Genomic DNA, 15,848 nt, shown 5'->3' on the forward strand with positions numbered 1-15,848 from the left:
GGATAGAGCCTGCAACTAGAAATCAAGAGTTGATGCTGGGTTAAGACATTTTTGCCTCACTGCTTCTTATCCCAAGACGCTGTTTAATGACTACAGTCTTTAAGTTACTCTGCTAGAGAGATGCATTGGGAGTATATGTCCACATCTCAGAGGTGCCTCGAGATGTTGTGTAATGTTGTAACTGTCCAGTGTGCTGTGTAATGTTGCCACTTGTCCAGTGTGTAAAGAGGAAGACAGAGTGATGTTGTACACCACAGACAGAAAAGTCTTGCACCTCTCAGGTGACTATTTCGGGCAACCATGTCACTGAATTCCACTGTTTTCCTGCCCCCAGAATGAGATGTTTGATACTGTATACTTTGGGTTGCAGAAAAGTCCTTCAAACACATATCTCAATGAGTTAATACACCCTCTCCTGGGGGGAAAAAACCCCCAAAATGGTTAAGCACTGCTAAAAAAATCACACAGCCATGTACAAAATGCTGCTCATTGGCCTCCAATTCCACCTAAGTCCTTGGTACCGGCCAGCAAGCTTTGCATTTCTGATCAGCTCCCTTTCCCACTTTCCATTGTGATGTCAACATTTAACATTCCCCTCAAGCCCTTCCCCTTCTCTCAACTCAGCATGACCAGACCTCTAGATGTGTCCAGGAATGAAAGGGGGTCTCCATATGAGATGTGGGACATTCAATGCAAAACCTGGTGACCCCACTATCCCCACTCATTATCAAATGACATCACTACCCGTAACTCAAAAACAGAAAATTAAGATTATTAGGTAGGAGCTGCCCCAAGTTTTCCTTCCATTATCCTCTACCTGGACATTCACCTGTGCCCACACCTTGCCTTCAGTCTTGGAAGCTAAGCCCATTGCTGGTTCACAGCTCAATTCCCCATCTTCATGATGTGTCTCCCTGTTATTCAACACATCTTCTCTGCAATTTCAACTTTTCTTTCTCTTTCCCCTCATACAGTTATGTGCATCTTCAAAAATCATGTGTCCTGCCTCCTATCGCATTCCCACTTATTGACAGCCCTACCCCTTGCCTTTCCTTCGCCATAAATTTTTTTATAAAGTGTTTTTTTTAAGATTTTATTTATTTATTTTTAGAGAGGGAAGGGAGGGAGATAGAGAGAGAGAAAGGGAGGGACATCAATGTGCGGTTGCTGGGGGTTATGGCCTGCAACCCAGGCATGTACCCTGGCTGGGAATCGAACCTGGGACACTTTGGTTCCCAGCCCATGCTCAATCCACTGAGCTACGCCAGCCAGGGCTTGCCATAAATTTTTATTAAGGTATAATGGCAAGCATTATAGTAGTTTCAGGTGTACAACATATAATTTGATACTTGTATATATTGCAAAATACTTCTTACAGTAAGTCTACTTAACATCTGTCACTATGCATAGTCACAGAATTATATGTCTCAGATGAGAAGTTTTGAGATTTAACCTTTGAATGTGAGATACAGTATTATGAACTATAGCCACCAGGTTGCCATTCCATTCCCATGACTTATTTTATAACTGGAAACTTGCATCTTTGGCCTCCCTTTACCCACTTCACCCATCCTTCACCCCCAACCTCTGGCAACCACCAATAATTTTTTTAGTTTCCACATGTAAGATTACATGGCATTTGTCTTTCTCTGTCTGACATATTTCACTTAGCATAATCCCCTCAAGGTCCATCTATATTGTCACAAATGGCAAGATTTCATTCTTTTTTATGGCTAATATATAATTGTATGTGGGTCTTGTATACATACCATGACTTCTGTATCATTCAATGGACCCATCAATGGACACTAAGGTTGTTTCCATATTTGCCTATTGTGTTGTAATGAACATAGAGGTGCACATCTCTTTTTAAGTTAAGTGTTTTTGTTATCTTCCTATGAATACCTAGAAGTGGAATTGTTGGATCATATCATAGTTCTGTTTTTAATTTTTAGAGGAACCTCCTACTGTGTTCCATAGAGGCTACACCAATTTACATTCCCACCAAAAGTGTAAAAGTGTTCCCTTTTCTATACATTGTTGCCAACACATTTTTTGCACAGTTTTTTTTTATAATAGTCATTCTAAGGGGTGTGAAGTGATGTCTCCTTGTGAGCAAAAACTTCTTGAAAGAGATCCTGAATGATCTCATCTACTCCAGTGGCTCCTCAAATTTTTACCTCCAGCCCAGACCTCTCTTCTAAAATGCAACCCTGTGCCTTAATCCTCCTGATGAGCATGTCTATCTTGATAAGTATATTAACCTCAAAATGCCTGAAACAGAGTTATCACCTTTCTTTCCAGTGTGCCCCTTCTTCTAAAGTTTTGTCCCAGCACATGAAACCACAATCTACCCAACTTTCCAAATCAGAAAGCACGCCATCTTTTTCTTCTACTATTTTACCTCTCCCCTACATCCACACTAGCTCCGTCTCCTAAATATCTTCTCTCACTCGACACTCTGACCTTCAGTCCCCACTGTTGTCAGCGCAGCCTCCTCACTGGTTTCTTAGCGTTCTAGTTTGAGTTCCACCTCCTTCAAGCTATTATTCATGAGGTTGACCTCTGTAAGGTCATGGATTGAGCTATTTCTATTACACGGGAGTAGAGAAAATCTTTGAGTTAGCCCACTGAACACAAAACTGGCCACAAAGATGTCTCCTCAGAATTAATGAACAATCTCTAACTTGTTGATGAAAATGAGTGGAATGAGGTCCTCACTTGGCTTTGTGGCTGATTCAAATGACAGTGTAAGTTAACCAAAGGGAGCCAGGGAGCCCGCCTGTGTCTTTGCAGAGACACCATTTGCTGGTGGCAGCCCTGCACCTGGATGGAGGCCGGACTATTTCTCTGTTCATAGTGTTAGCCCCTCTCATCTCTCACCCAAGGGATGAATGATGGCTAACAAGTTGAGCAGTTGCAGAAGTCATGGGTTATTGCACACTGTTAGCTGCTATGATTTTTAACTCATGTCTTACAATGTCCCCTTCCTGCCCCTTTGCCCTGGCCACACTGGCAAACTAAGTAAGCCACTTTCTTTTCCAACTTAGTGCTCTTGCCTGGAACATTCTTCTCCCCCTTCAACATTCTCAGCTGAGTACATTCAGAAATTAACAATAACACTCTTCACTTGGAAAAGAAAAATAAGACCGCTAGAGGGTAACATCTGCCTAGAAGCTGTGCTGCTCCAGGGACTGTTTGCCTTCAAAGCCATTCCTCGCTCTGCTCTACATTTCAGGAGGTCTGTTCTTGTGCCTGCCAGGTTCCGTGTCTGCTGGCTTCTTGCTGGTTTTACCCAAAAGAAGGTAATGGTGACATATTATCAAGTGAAAGAAAGACTACGAAATTATGTTCTCCTTTCTCATCTCCTCCACAGCTCCAGCTCCCACTGGACATGCCTGCCCTGGTTACACTTCTACCAGCTGGCTCTGTCCCCTGGAGTAGGGTACTCACCTGCCCCTCCCGTCCCTCTGATCTACCTGGGGCAACAGCTTCTTCCTGTGAGTGCTCAGCTGTGGGCTGCTTCACTGCCGCCTGGCTGTCTGCACAGCCTCTTTTGCCCACTGTGTCACCAGCTCCCTGCATTAAATTCTTGCCCTTGCACACAGTCAGAGTGGTGTCTGCTTTCTTGGTTGAGCACAGATGTAAAACCACTTCCTGGTCTCTACTCCCCCTCACCTCAGACCATCACAAAGGCTTTTGGGGGTGCCTTCCTCCAGGTCTTTGGCTTAACTTTTGTGTGCGCAGGGCACCTGAACACACTTCTATGGGTTGGGGTTAGGGTTTTTCTTATGAGCTCCACCACTCCATGAGCTCCTGAGGGCAGAGCTAATGTCCTGTGAACCTCGGTGTGCCCTGCCCACTCCTGTGTCCTGCTCACTGCTTAGCATACAGTAGGTGGTCAGGATTTTAAAGTATACACATAGGAATACATACACATGGAATTCTGTCAGTCTTAAAAAGGATTTGATGTAATATGCCAGAAATACAATGGAGACTTAAGGCACAATCCAGACTAGAAAAACAGGGAATTTAAGTGAAAACTGGTAAATCTGTGGGTTTTTTCATGAGAGAGGGAGGCGCTGCTCCACAGCTGGGCTGTGCCCTTCTCTGTGGAGCAGGGCACGTTGCTTTTCTGTCTGTGAATCACAGTCCAGTCATTGGTGGGAAAGTCACCTTTTATTTCAGTGAAACAACTTAATCAATAAAGGTATTAATTACTCTCAGCAAACACTTTGGAACAATAAGGCACTGTCATTTTATTTCTGGCAGTCAGGCAGGGAAAATCAAAGGAAAGTGTCTCAGAATTCTAAGAGACTCAGAGAACTTTGAGGACAGAGAAATATTCTCTTATAAGTCAGGACTTTTCTGGAAAAAATTTGAAAGTCTTTGAGAGAGGGAGTTTATTATTACTTTCAATCGAATCTACAGCAATTCCCTATAATGCAAAGTGATTAACAAAACAGAAATATATGAATACCATTTAGAGATTAGGAAAATGATTCATGGAAGATAAATTACATCACATTCTAGCAATAGAATCAGGATTACTTAACAGAGTGCCTGGAAATAAGGTCACTGACTTAGTGCCCCTCTGCCCCAACCACCAGCACCACCCCACACCTACCAAGCCTTTCACTAGAGGACCCTTTCCAACTTGGGCATAGATAAGAAAGCACAGTAGTTCTCCATTCAGACTGTATTATTATGGACATGTTGAATTCAACGTATATAAAATCCTTAACCATTAAACTTTGACATAAGGTTACTAAAGCACCCCTCGATATGGCAATATTTTTTAGTGCAAGGAAACCAGAAAACAGCGTATCTCATATTATAAAATTTGCCTAGAGTTGGCTTCCTGTGCCGGTGTGATTCATGCTGGTGACTGCCTTGGCAAGGTATGGCCCATGTGCTGCGTGAAATACTGCAGGTGCCAGTCACAACAAAGTCACCATTGTCTTTCCATAATGAAGTCAGTTTAAACAGCTAAGTGTCCTAAAGTGAATCCAAGTGTGCCTGGTGTCCAGAAGGTCAATTATCACACGGTGTTAGACAATTGAGATTGCCATACTGCTAACGAGGGGACTTTGGTTTTTGTTTTTAATAAAAGTCTATTGGAAAGAAAACCCAGTACAACAAATGTTGAATAGACATTGTGACACTATGACACTTCTATTTTGCCACAGTTTACACGGATTCCACAAAACAGCAGTGACACTAATCATACAAAACATTTTATATACAATTTCCAGAAAACTTCAGACTTTTGCTTTGGAGGAATTTCACTTGACATAAGTCACTATGTCTTAAATCATTTTTGCCGTGCTGAGATTCCACCCCTGTAATGACTGTTACTCTGATTCACACTTTTTTTGGTGAGACGGATGGATGTTGGACTAGCACATACTCCAATTTTTGCAAACCACTTCCAGAAAATCTATTTTACTTTGAAAAAAGTTTTACGGTCCTTTATGGTGTTCCACATTTGTATCTTGCTGTTATTCTTCAAAAGATGTTTCTTTTGAACATGAAAATTCTAAGTTTTTTAATTCCTCATGTGATGATGAAACAGGTTTTTTTCTAAAAACAAAAACTGAGTTGATACCATCTTGATGGAAAATATATTAAAATAATAAATTGTTACATATATAAATAATATGTCTATTAAACTACAGTGTCAAAATATTTTGCTGAAATTTACAAAATAGTTCACCACTTTCTTTAAAAGTCTTTTTCCTTTAATGAATATTGTTTCAGTTAGAGCAAACCTAATTATTTTGAAATGGCAAACATGAGTTGAAATATAGAAATGTTTGTTTGAATCTTAGTAGATTTACAAGAATTTTTAAAGTATCCTCTTTATTTTCATCCAAGGGTGGACAAGTACATTTCTCTGTTGCAAAACTGGAGAAGCTCAAGCCCTTAGCCTTCCTTCCCGGGCATTAGTTCTTAGTGTCCAGGCACCAAAATTTCAGTTAAAATCTAAAATTATTTAAGTTTTTAAGTTCAATGTAGAATTTTAAAAGGACACTATGTATGTATGTTCCTACCTGATATTATTAGAGGAATCAGGCTGAATGATTTTTTCAAAATTAACTTTTTAAAACTTCACTTGATAGTTACAGATGTTTCTATCTTTGGAAGCCATTTCACGCTCATTTTCCTTTCGGCATTAATTACACATAATGACCTCCACCTAGCAGAAGAAAACTAGATTTGTCTACATTTCTTTCCCCATGCTTTTGAAAATGAAAAAGTCTTGTTAACAATAAGAGTTGATTTTTTTCATTATTAAGATCGTGGTACCTTTGGAGACTCCTCTCTGGCTATTTTAACTAGAGAGTTCTTTCGTGAATAAAATTGTTACATGAATCCCTCGAATAATAGCTTAATTACTTATAAACTCTGGAAACAATTAGTTTATCATCCTTTGAAGTGAGTGAGGCAACTTGCCAGACTGAGAGTAAAACGCTTGTCACTTTTTCATGTAATGAGCTTAGTTTCTTTTTGTTATTTTAGATTATTTGAAAAAGGAAACTCAGTGGAATACACTTTAATGTTCAGAAGATTAAAAGTTGAATCATTCACTTCATAAATGGCCTCTGCAATAACACTTAATAAAGTACCGAAAGAAATATTGAAGGCTCTGAAGATTATAATTTATGTGCTTATGGAAATCATTGAAACAGATATTCCGTTTCAAAGATAAAGTTGTGCTTGAATGACACCAATATTGTAAAAGATTGACGAGGAGTGTTCTGGTTCTCAGCCTCATATCATCCCTTACACAAACCAGCAAATTGCAGGACCGGCCTCTTCTCTACCATCTGGCAGCTGGCTCTCTGCTTTCTGTCCTCGCTTCCCCCGCCCCTTCCACTTCTGGCTGCCTCCAGGTCCCTATCTCCCCTCCGCACGGCACACCTTTCTGGCTCACACAGCTGGACCGCCCCTCGCGTTTCCTTTGCGCCTTTTTTTTTTTTTCCATTGCGGTTCACTGTCAGGTGTTTTCTTTTCTTCTCCTTTCTAGCTAAACAAAGATCAAAAGAAGTTCTGAATGTAAGTGGCTATTGTGAGATTGAAACATTATATGTCTGAATATACCCCAAAAATGAGGAAGAGAGTGTCAGGAGGGGAGTTGACTTCACCTTGCCAAGCTCCGGATCTGCCTGAGTCTCGCAGAGCGCAGGTGGGAGGAGAGAAGCTCCCGGTGGCCGCCTTGTTAAGGGCCAGCCGGGTGACTATTATTACATCCATTGCGTCAGATGATGCCAACACCTGAGGTCGCCCGCTCCTTTCTGACCTTGGCGGTCAACAGCAAGGTCATCTGTAATTCCATCACCTGACTATAGGATTGTTTGTTGGGCTCGGGGGAAAGACATTGAGGGCCAAGAAAGGCAGGCAGGTCCCAAGAGCCAGGAACTTCCCCTTGGGATCTGTTCGGAGGGTGAGGGCCCACAACCAGTTCTGGGACAGAAACTTTTTGCACCACTTAGCAAATTTCAAAATGATATTAACATACTTCCTATACTGCTCCCCTACTGGAAGTCATAATTACAGCTCACCATCCCCTTTGTCGGCAGGAATCTCTTTAAGCAGTCCCAGCAAGTCAACCTACTTTGGGGACGCATTTTGCATTTTTCATCGCCCCTACTCCTTCCCCAGACCTATATGTCAAGGCACAGAGAGCTGAGACATGACACATTAATGTTTTTATCAGGGGACCCTCTCTGCTCCCACAGAAAGGGAGGGAGACCAGGAGGAGAGGGCGGCCGAGAGGGAGAGCAAAAGAATCACTCCGCAGCTCCTGTGGAAATTCATATTCCGTCTATGTTCTTCTCTCTCCCGAAATAAATCCTACAGGCCTACCCACACGAACCCCGCAGCACTTATTTATTTGCATGTCATGCTTATAATATGGTAGAAAGCAAGACGAATCTTCGAGGAGGGGAGGAGATGAGGCTCACCTTTCAGAGTCGCCGTCTTAAATAAAAAAGAATCGTCCGGCCGGGCGCCTAAAAATCTATCTTGAGTTTGTGGTCATTATCTCTATTATATAGCCCTGGCAATAAATAAATCGGGTAGTTACTACCCAACAATAAAACTGTAGTACATGGGACACCATACTATTACTTTCTTAATAATCTGCCGTTCCTTTCACTTTAAATCTCCCCAGTCTTGTCTTCCCACTCGTCTACCAGGATCTATCTTCACCCCTTGAGGTACCAGAACGCTTGGTTCATTTTTCTATTTGGTGAACACAGTAAGTTTTCCTGTCTAGGCTTTCTGTTTTTTCCTCCTATTTCTAGGCTGCCTAATCTGCTTCAAGACAAAAGGTTGGCCGGGATCAAATGTCTTCTCCCCACCCCCTACCCCATCTCCTCTATTTTAACTGCCTAGTGCGGCCCCGTGAATAAAGATCGCCCCCCTGGGGCAGACACCCACCGGGTCTCTGGGAGAAAGGGGGCGACGCAGACGCCAGTGGCAGGGCCGGCCGGGAGAAGACGGTCTGTGCTTCCGTGGCCAGCACGCCCTTGGGTCCAAGGGTCAGGTTGGAGAGACTACCTGGGCTAGATCTACCTCTCCAGGCCCTCGCCTTTAATCTTGATGGGGTGCCTGATCCAGTACGGACTTCGGGGGTGGGGTCCCACGCACGTGCCTCTGCCTTTCTCTCTCTCTCTCTCTCTCTCTCTCTCTCTCTCTCTCTGTCTCTCTCTGTCTCTCTCTGTCTCTCTCTGTCTCTGTCTCTCTGTCTCTCTCTCTCCCCCCCCTCGGGCACCGCGCGCTACACCCGTGCAAGCAGCCCGGACCCGCCTGGGAAGTCTGTCCTCGCTCAACTGCTGACTCCTCCGCCTCTTTGGGCATTAAAAGCCCCCGGAGGAGGCTAGCCCCCGGGAAGCAGGCGCCGAGGTGGGCGGGGGTGGCGGAGCTCCTTTCAGGTTCGCACCCGCTCGGGCCGGCGGGAAAGCCTGCGCGCCCGCCCGCCGGCCTCCGCTCTCACACCTGGAGCTCACCCCGCCCCGCGGCAGTTAGGTACCGGCTCTCACCCCGGCCACGTCCCCGGCCCCGACCCGGCCCCGGCCCCGGCCCCTCGAGAGGCGCAATCTGTTTAGGGCGCGAGCCTCCCAGGGTCCCAGGGGCCCTCAGCCCGGCTGCGGGGAAGAGCCCAGCCTGCATCCTGCCGACGCCCTGCATACCCACCGCCACACTGGCTTGCTCGCCATCGCGAAAAGTGACGCGGGTGGGCAAAGCGGTCAGCGAATGACCGTCTTATCCGCGGAGTGGCAGAAATCCGGGGAGGAAGTGTGGGGAGGGCTGGGGGAAGAAGGGGGCAAAGAAGCGTTGGTAATCCGGGGAAGAAAACAAACAGACCTGCGTCGCCTCCCCTTTTGTCTCTACACCGCCTGTCTCCAGAAATCAACTTCAGCACAAGCCCCACCAGGCTCGTTTTTGTTTGTTTGTAGGACTTAGGTAACAAACAGAACTCCGGACCAAACCTCCGGGTGGGTGTGAGAGAGAACGAAGCCGGCCAGGCTACTGATGGCTAAGGGGGACGATGAACTTCTCACCTTTCTTGAACTCACTAACACACGTCCTTTAAAAAATCCACGCCTCGTGTGTGTGTGTGTGTGTGTGTCGCTGTTAATTGCGTTTTGCTGGGATGCTCTTTTACGACTCGAAAACAAGCGGCTGGGAAAATATTCACGTTTGGGGCTGAAAACATTTTTTATTTATATCTTTGACATTTAAAAGAGGAGAATTAATTTGTCCTGTCTACATTGCCATTGAGAGAAAGTTTCAGAAATCTACCCAGAGGGAAGAGAATGGGGGGAGGGGGGAGGAAAAAGAAAGAGAAGAAAAGAAAGGAAAAAGAAAAAGCTAGGCTTGGTTTTTCTTATTTCAGATCTGTAATCAATCATTGAAATAGGAGGCAGCAAAATTGTAAAGATTCGATAGATTAAAATGCAAATGAAAGGTAGAAAAAGAAACATTAACATGGCGATCAAAGATTTAATAACCGTAAATCAAGGTTTTTTTTTCTGTTGCAGCTGCAGTTTGTGTGTGTTTATGTTTTAATCATGTTCCTTCCATAAATAAATAATTTCTGAAACGAGACTAATTTTTCATTATTTTAACCGTGGGCTGTAACACTAAATATTAAAAATAGAAAATGTACAGGATGCCAGATCCCCATCCAAACAAGAGAAAGACATGTTGATTGGTTAAAATCAAGGGGTTTTATTTGTGTTTTGAAAATCAGAGTATCATACTTAAAAAATTCTATCTCAACTTACAAAGCCCAAAGTTTTATTTTCCCGTTAATATTTCATGTTAACAAGGTACCATTTATATTAAATATATGTGTGGCTGTATACATTTCACTTTGAGCATTTTCAAAGAATGAAAGTGCCAGAATATTTAAATAATACAAAACATACATTATTTTGACGTGATTTGACAGAATTCCTAGGAAAATAATACCCATTAGAAGAGTCTCCCTTTAGAAAAAAATTAAATGATGGCTCAACACAGTTAAAAGTTTTCTTAGCTTTATCATTAAAGTTCTTTTTCAAAATGAGAATATTTTAGTCCTTTGTTTTGTTACCATTCGATGTAAGGTTTTATGTCAAGGTGTCAAATATCAGAATACACTTTAATTTATTAGCTACTCATTTTCTCATATGGTGAAGGCTTTTCATTTAGATCTTTTTATTTAAAATATTGATTTATATCATTAATTTAGGAATTATTTCTAGAACTTTTAAAATAAACACCTGGACTTAGTCAGTTTCTTTTATTTTCTTCTTTTCCTTTCCGGTAGTCTTAGTAACATGGGAGAATTTATCTTCAGAAGATTGGAAACTTCCTTATGGTAATACAGCTTTGAAATGTTCAAAATAAGCTCTTTGGTTAATTTTGTTTTTGAAGGATTCACCCTACTTTTTTGAAATGACTCATTAGAATTGTCTCTATTACTCCTCTTCCCACAAATTAAAATGATAACCACACCTGGGATGCTTGTTTCCTGTCTAAGACCTGTAAGTTAAATGTGAGCTGGGTTGGTGTCTGCTCCCCCCATCCCAGCCACAGTCACGTTTTTGCTTTGACAGCCCAATAATGCATTCAGTTTAAAATTACACTGGGACCTTTCCTCCTTTGTATTTTTTCATTGACTTCAGTGCAACAAGATGACTTGATTTTCATGGGATTGCATGGACTCCATTCAGTGTTACTGGGACATTTCTGCTCAACTAAATACTTGCCTTTCATAGACAAATGAACTTCTTTTTATTTGCTGGAGTTTGTAGACAGTTTTAGATACAGTGTGCAACTGATTTCGTTATTGTTGTTGTGAGAATCGAACAGGCACAGAAGTCATTTATCTACACCTAAGAGATACGACTCGGTAAAAGGGAGAAGCAAGGGCAGAATCATGGGGAGTTATTTCAGTTTATAGCTCTTATTAATTAAACCGGATGTGATTTTATTCTGATCTTTTAGTACCGACCTTGTTAAATGCTCCCAGATACCTTTACCTCCTCACCCCAGTTTTTTCATCCAAGAGATAACTTGATCTCTTGTCTTAGAAGTTGCTTTCTCTACATGATGCCACCAAACAGTTGTAGAGTAAAATCGTGTGCATCTTCAGACGATTGCACCCCTCCCAGGAAAAAGAAAGAAAGAGAAAAAGAAAAATACTTCTTCCATTCCGGTTTAGCATCTTGTTTCGTTGAAATGCAAGACAGGTACTTGATTTAGCATTTAAGCAAAAGGTTACACAAACCGCGTTTTAAAAAGTGTTGGGATGTCCGACAGGGTCAGCCCCAGATCAGATCATTTTTTGAATGCAGACCTAAAGATAATGAGTACTTGTTGTATTAAAGGGAACAAACAGTACTTTGGCTTCCTCTGACCCCAGAATGCACGGCTCGGTTTCATTGATCATCCTCCTTTATGAGATAATGCAATTACAAACATCAATAAGGGGCTGCAAGGGGAATCATTATGCGGTGACAGTGATAAATGACGGTGCAGAAATAGCATGCTTTTTCCCCCCTAACAATCCAGGAGCCCAGGGGCTCCGGGGGCTGAACACAGTCGCCAAGGAAACAGATGACATCCCAAACGGCACCAAAGGAAAAAAAATGAACAGTCTTTCTTTGCCTCTCACTCTTTTCCGTCTTCCAAAGAGTTAGTTTTGGCTCTAGCAGCAGCTGCCACACAGGCACTTCGTTATTTCAGACATTAAAGACTGCAGCGGGCGGTGGGAGTCTCCTCGTCTTCCACCCCCCCAACCACCCCCTAGATAACGCACAAAGCTCGCTGTTCACAGTCTGGGACTCCCTGAAAATCCACGTCTGGAAAATCAGACTGGGGTGGCGTGGGGGCTGCAGGAAGGTGGACTGACACTGCCATTGCGTTGTATTTCTCCCCGCTTTCACGATTGTCTGGTGGAAACTGAGTCTCCAGAACAGGCTGGCGCCTCGCGGGTCGGCCAGCAAGGGCGCGGGCGCTCGGCCGGCTTCCATCTCCCCGCGTTGCCAGACGTTGCCCGATGCCAAGGCAGAGGTGGGGGTGGGGGTGGGGGTGAGGAACAGGCGGCTTAGAGGGGTGTTTGCAGCTTTGCTGGGTTTCTTTTAGATAAAATTATCAATGAGCGTGGGGATCTCCCTTAGATCCAAGAATCCGGCTGTTTAAAGACCCAGGGTTCCCTCAGCAAGAGGCTTCAAAAGGGCCTCGCTGAGCAATCCCACCCACCCGTGTCCAGGATGGTGGGTGAAGGAGGCAGGCGCTAAAGGCGAAGGGTTACTGGCACTGCAGTGCGGGATCCGCGGCTGCAGCGAAGGTGGGAGAGAGAGCCTGAGGCCACTCGGAGAAGGGGAGCTCTCCACTTTTGGGGAAGGGAGGAGGGAGAGAGCGCGGAGGTGAGGGGGCGGTGGGCAAGGGGGCGGCGGGGGCAGAAGAAAAGAAGAAAGGAGGGGAGGAGGAAAGCGAGCGAGCGCAACCTCGCGCTTCCACAAGGTCGCCAACCCGAGGAAAGCAGACACGGGGTTCCTGAACCCTGCCGGCACGCCCAGCCGTGGGGCGAGGGACCCCTGCGCAGCATTCCATGCCGCTCCAGGCCCCCACCCGGAGGAGCCGGCCGCGCGGGTGCCTGAGCAGGTGATTTTATTCACTGCTTCCCTAATCGGCGAAGTCCCAAGACTCGTTTTCCGCCTGCAGATTAAAATCATTACTCGGGTAATGAACTTAATGCTTTAGGGTAGAGGTGAGTGTATCTGCGAGTGGGCAGGGGTAAGAATTACCGACCGGATCGATGGGAGACTGGCTTAAAACTAAATCTCTTTTCTCCAGAGCTTCATCGCCAGTGTTTCCCGGCTGTGGGCTGAGCTTGCTGGGCGGGAGGAGGCAGTGCGCGGGGGGGCGATCCCCGAGCGCGGCCCGCCAGAACCGAGACCCTAAAATGGCCCCCTCATCTCTCCACTAAGACCCAGGGGTACCCGTTTTTAAGGAAAAGACGCTTAAAAGCTCAAATGTTGGAAAACCGATCGCTCAATGTGTTTTGTTTTTCCTTCCAGCTCCGCCTTCGCGAGAGAACATTACTGACGCGCTGGCCCGCAGCTTGAGCCAAAAAAGGAGTCCATCCCCCCGCCCCCCCCACCCCCGATCAGCCGCCTCAGTCGAGGGGCGATCCCCTCCTTTCCCTCACCGCTCTTTCCAGGACTCTGGAATGACCAGCCTCAAGCGGACTCTACACTTGGCCACCCTGAGTGTTGCGGGCCGCCTAACAGCCAATTGGGTGCGGGGTACATGGGAGAGGGGAGTGAGACCAGGGGAAATATCCGGCCGAGCAAGTCACCCCACTACCCAATTCCACGCCACTCCATCTGTCGTCCAAGCGCCTACGCAGGAGCTTTGCGCCAAATCCTCTTGGGCCGAGGGCCTGCTGGGATCCGAAAGGCAGGGGAAAGTTTGCAGAGATTTTAATGTGATTCCTAGGAGCGCCTGCTTAAGGTATCGAGGTGCTACCCACGGCTCCCCTACTGTGCCTCCCAGACGGTCGTGGCCCACCTGGCGGACCCTGCCCAGGTCCCAGAGCCTTTGGACCCCAAGCTCTCGGGGTCTCGTCCCCAGAGCCACCGGGAGCCTCCGGAACAGAGTTCATCAAGAAGCCTCTAGTCCCCTGTAAAGCACCCCTGAGCGGTTCCAAGGGAAAGGGAACCATAGTACCCCAGGAGGTGCCTCTCCACAATCTTCTGCGCAGATCTGTGGTCTCTTGCCTCCAGAAGCAAAGTCAGCAGAACCTTTAGACTTGACTTTCTTGTTGTGGTGGAGAGGAAGTAGGAGGCTATTGGAGGTGCTGGAGCAGCACCCCCAAGACGATCTGGCTTCTGAGCGGAGACCTGTGCACCCAGGTACCCGGGTGCAGGCGGAGACGCCGTGCGCCTTAGGAGAAAAGGGCAGCCGCGTCCTGGCCAGCACTCTTGGCAGCTGTCGCCGAGGCCCGCGGGATTTTGTGGGGGCGCGGAGCTCGGCCTAGCCTAAGGCCACCGGCTACTGCCCTCCCGCTTCCCAACAGCAGACTTGGAAGGGGGGGCGCTGCACACAGCAACCGACGCGGGGCGCAAATTCTGTGCGCCTGGTGGGAGACGCGGAGGGGAGGGGGCGGACGGGGTTGTGTTTTTCCTTTTCCGAACCTTTCCACTTCCCCGCGAAGTTTCCTGATAGGCACCTCCACGCTGTGGTCCCAGCCTTGCACCGCCCCCGCGAGCCCAGCCAGCCTGAGCCTCCGACTGGACCTGGCCGCCCACTCGAATCCTCCCCCCGCCCCCGTGGGGACCCGGTGTTGCCTGGAGCGCCGCGGCGCCCTGCCCACTCCCTTCCCGGGCTCCGCGGGGTTGCCTCTCCCCGGGGCGAAACTCGCCGACAGGGCGCACTGCAAGGAGACACCCGCTGCCTCCCGAGAACTCCTAATACCATCCATACAGCTTTAATGCGTTTATAATTCGATAAGTGATTTCAATTTGAAATTGTTAGTAACTAATTTTATGGGTAATTTTTCCACATCAAATATTTAAGCATCAGATTAAGGGAGCCAGTTCCGACACAGGATAATAAGGGGGTTTTCCCCCCACCCTCCGCGCCTCCGCCTCCCTCCGTCTCCTACCGAGTCGTTTTTCCAAATCCCCAAAAGGTGGCAGTCGAAGCCGACGTTCTTCTTTTCCTGCGGCTCTGCAAGGGGAGGAGGAGAGGGGGGAAGAGCAGGGGGTAGAAGGAGAGAAAGGAGGAAAAGGAGGGAGCGAGCGAGAGGAGAGGGAGAAACTAGACGTTGCAGGGACTTCTCAGACTAATACTTTCACACGTTTCTAATACAAGCCAGAAGCAGTGGTGAATTTCCTGGAAATGTCCTGGCAGAAAAGAAAGTCAAAAAACGTGCCTGTGGGCTCAGAAGATGTGAGAAACTCGGCACTTTGAAAGTAAACTCTCAATTCAGAGCAGAAGAGGGAGAGGGGAGACCGGGAGACAGACTGGCTTTTTAATATTTCCTTGTATTTTAACATTATATACAAATACTAAACAACAAGGCAACTTGTTTCTTCGAGAATTGGCCTCTGCAGATAACAGAATGGGAGGAGAAGGGGAGATGTGGGGAAAGGCGATGGGTGGGGGGAGGGCTGCCGTGGACCAGGCGGGGGCTGGGGCAGGCAGCGGATGAATTGCAGACCAGTTGCCAAACTTTTTTTTTTCCTGCTGCTGCCGCTGCTGCTGCCGCTGCTGCCGCTTCTGCTGCCGTTGCTTTGAATGTGGGTAACTAGGAAACAGCAAGCCGTCTGAGAAGACGGAAT

At 46.2% G+C, this 15,848-nt stretch overlaps 1 long non-coding RNA gene across 1 annotated transcript; it reads left to right on the forward strand.

The window, feature by feature from the left end:
• Window positions 1-12,992: 12,992 nt before the first annotated feature.
• Window positions 12,993-15,626, forward strand: LOC123811765. The gene is made up of 2 exons (XR_006784437.1): window positions 12,993-13,164; window positions 13,581-15,626. It is a non-coding gene; the product is annotated as an uncharacterized LOC123811765 (long non-coding RNA).
• Window positions 15,627-15,848: the final 222 nt, after the last annotated feature.

This window comes from Phyllostomus hastatus, unplaced genomic scaffold (genome assembly GCF_019186645.2).
Source record: "Phyllostomus hastatus isolate PE091 unplaced genomic scaffold, TTU_PhHast_1.1 phas_scaffold_78, whole genome shotgun sequence".
Classification (NCBI taxonomy): Eukaryota; Metazoa; Chordata; class Mammalia; order Chiroptera; family Phyllostomidae; genus Phyllostomus; species Phyllostomus hastatus.